Raw genomic sequence first — 3,882 nt, 5'->3', positions numbered from 1 at the left:
CAGCAGGTTTGATAATTCATAACTTTCTTTGTTGTTAGTGAAACTGATTGAAACTTTGTCTCAGTATTCAGCAATAGACTGATAAAGTTTCAAGGTGCTAAATTATTCACAAAATAATTTATCATGTGGTGTCAATTGGAAAGGCTATAAGACTAGAATATAGAGATCAGACACTCATTGCAACCCTAAAAGGAACATGACACGAGTGATTGTGGTATATTGTGGTAGTCTTACAATGCATCGTTTATCCTCTAGCTTTCTTACTGTGCACTGTGCAAAAAGTGGGATATAAGATGGTATTTCCAGTGGCTTATTGAATACAAATAAGCCTTAATATAAACCCTGTATTATACTCATGTTATACTTTAGTATAATGCATACTATACTATTACATATATGGTTTCAGTTTATTTACCACATTACCTGAAATAGCTTATATCTAATATAATTCCCACACTATACCATCACATATGTGGTTTCAGTATGTTTAACACATTAACTAAAGCCTTACATGAGATTGTTAGTATACTACAGGTTATATCAAGCTTTTTTGTATTCAATAAGCCACTGGAAATACCATCTTATATCCCTCTTTTTTCACAGTGGTGGTCAGGCAGAGTGAAAATCGGGTATTTTGTTGTTGTTTTGTGTTAATTCAGTAGTCATTTTTCTGTAAGGGTTTATTGTTTTTTAAAGCTATAGCTATCTGGCATTATTAGCACTAAGATTCTACCATGGTAAAGGTGCTTTTGTCACATAAGATGTTTCTATTGTGTTTTTAAATGAGCACCCAAAGTTAAGTCATTAGGACATGTGCATATCTTTTTTTAGGAGGGGGTGGGTGATATAGCATGTATAGTATTTCATTGCCATAACATATTGGGGGGAGAGGCCCGGGGGGGGGGTTGGTGAATTTATCTACATTTAGTAGCACTGCAGTAAGTTAAGTTGATGTGTACTACATCAAATTTAAAGTAACAAGATTTTAATCTGCTTTATCAGTTAGGCACTGGAGGCAGAGCTTGTACAAAGTGTTTACCATGAGCCAAGGAACCTAAGCGAGAATGTTTAATTAAAAGTGAAATGGTACAGATGGTTTGAAAAATCCAACCCAGCATTGATAGTCAAACCAGGGAGAAGCCATTCATACCAGTTGTGGTCATCCAATAGAGTGATCAAAGAAATTGTATACAGTAGGTGGTATGGGTTTTATTGACAAAATTCTTTCTTGGAATTTCCATGTTTATTTTGTATGCAATAAAGCAAATATTGGAATTTCTGCTAAATTAAGACAATATCCAATAAACACATTTTTATGCACATTTACACTCACTTTTTGAGTTCTGTATATTACTAAATTGACTTGGTTGTTGAATAAGTGAAAGACCTCACAACAACTTTTTAAATTAGTAATTCATCGTACACCATGCTGTTTCCTATGTACCTAACCTCATTGTTACATGACATTTTAACTCTTATAACTGATGCTAAGCATATACAGCTTCAGGAATTTTGGTGACAGGTTTCCAAATTTTCTGTTGCATAAAGCATGGGTATATGCTACCAGCTATAAATTGTAAAATTATCTCATATTGTTACCACAGTGATCTTACCTTAATAACCTTCTCACACGCAATAAAATTAATTTTGATACTAATATTTATTGCGTCAACACTACACTGTTAAAACTAGAAAGTATTCCAAACACATTTAGTGGTGTTCTCTAACTGCCATTTAAATTAAACTTCTTTTAAAGGTGTCAGAATACCTACTCACTCTGGAGGCAGTTTAAAAGTGTTACAGTACTCCCCACAGATGTTCTATGACTAGTCAAAAGGCACCATAGTATACTTCACAAGTATTCCAGTGTTCTCCGGGGTGGATTGGTTGAAAAGAAATTTAGGCTTGCCTTAATAGGGTTTAAGTAAGCATCACTTTATGTGCTTACAACACTCAGTGATTACCAATTGACAATCAAGCATATCAGCAGTCAAGCCCTATCAATAACTTTTTAACATACTATCTTCACCACATCTTTGTTCCCAAGTTAACATTAGTTAAGTTTGCAAAACATATTTCTAATCTAACTTCAATAAAAGCATCTGATTATGGGTTACAATATACAATGCTGTGCACAAACATTCCGATATACCATGGATGGGTTACATGAACACTGTACCCATATTTATGTAGGTGTGCTGTAACACTCTTTCCACAGTGTACTGAATATTCAGTGGTAAAAATATGATATACATAGAAGAAACAGTAATTGTATGATATGCAATACATAAGATACAGAAGAAATCATGCACAAAAGAATCTTTTCTTTTAGCTAGATGATATCATTCAAAATCTTATAAAAATTTTGAAAATGTCATTGTTATTACAGAAAAGAATTACATTATTAGACCCAAACTGTGTGAACAGGCCAAGTCAACAGCTACATCTTGTAAATTACAACTGTGATGGCTGCATCTTGATACTTGTAAGCACATTACAGCAGAATGAAGTATAATGAATAAGAAAGTTTGCATCAGTGTCTGGCTGTAAGGATGTCCTTGTTTCTCAGAAATAAGGGTTGCAAAGGAAACTCTTCATACCATGACTACATGGTTTCAGTTATCTATGTCTACATAGAGAGGAAAATAATCATTCATGAGGTGATTCTTTGTACCGTAAACAGAGTGTTATGTATTTAGCTACTTTCATGGTTTCTTGCTAAGTTACTTTGATTCAATGAAGAATCTGTAGACCTCAAAACTACTGTACTTTATGGGTGTCCTTTATATGGGGCTACTTTTGAGGTGTTTGTTCCACTTCATAGGCTGTTCAGTAACACTTAAAGGTATGTGGGAGTATACAATATAAACTCAAACCCTTTGAAGGGAAGATATTGGGGGTGTCACAGGTGCAAAGCAGGATTAATTCTCTAATGCCATAGTCCCCAAAGGTATATATAGTCTAACAATTATAGTCTAACAATTATAGTCTATATAGTCCCCAAAGGTCTATATAGTCTAATTCTCTAATGCCATAGTCCCCAAAGGTATAAAAGAAAAGGTCTTACTTCATAACAAAATCTTTTATTCTACAAAATTTATGATCAATACACAGGAATTCTGCAGTCTAAATTTCAAGTGTCAACAAAGTAGTATTAGAAAGTTATTAATCCAACAAATTGAGAGACCACTGTGGGGGTCTTCCCACACACTAATATATGGGAATTTTGAAACACTATCAAACATTTATTCAGGTGAGACAAATAGATGTACGTATGATTATAATCTAACCAATGAACATCACTATCACTTTTGATATGATTTTAATATAAAGGAAAGATGTATGCTGAAGGAGTGATGTACGTAGCACAACTAATGTTATAAGCAATAGGTCCTTTATCTCACAATAATTAGTACTGTTGTCGACTTCTTAGTTTGTTACACAATGATGAGTTAAATGAAGCATAGTGTGGCTTTACATCCTGTCTATTAAGCACCCACTTTAAAATTACCCAAAACATGTGCACTCTATGGGTGTACTGTACACAAACACCTACATAACACCTGTAATGGAAATTCTATTTTTACAGTGTATGTCTCTCATTCAGCTATCTAAGAGGGTTTCTATTGATCCATGAAAGAGAAGTTTAGTGTCTACATGTACACATGTAAGCTATGTAAACCTGATATATGATTTATGTGTATTACTCTGTTTTTCTCACCTTAAAGAAGTATCATGTATATGTATGCATCAATCTGATACCCTTCAGACCACTTCCAGTACTTGGAGTTGCTTGTAGAGTTTCCCGCCAAATAAGAGAAAATCTGAGCTGTTGGACGAGCGAAGTAGTATCACGAGTGCTCACAAAAGGGTGGAGGGTGG

The sequence above is a fragment of the Dysidea avara genome, chromosome 2, assembly GCF_963678975.1.
Source record: "Dysidea avara chromosome 2, odDysAvar1.4, whole genome shotgun sequence".
NCBI classification, from domain to species: Eukaryota; Metazoa; Porifera; class Demospongiae; order Dictyoceratida; family Dysideidae; genus Dysidea; species Dysidea avara.
This window is presented reverse-complemented; position numbering follows the sequence as displayed.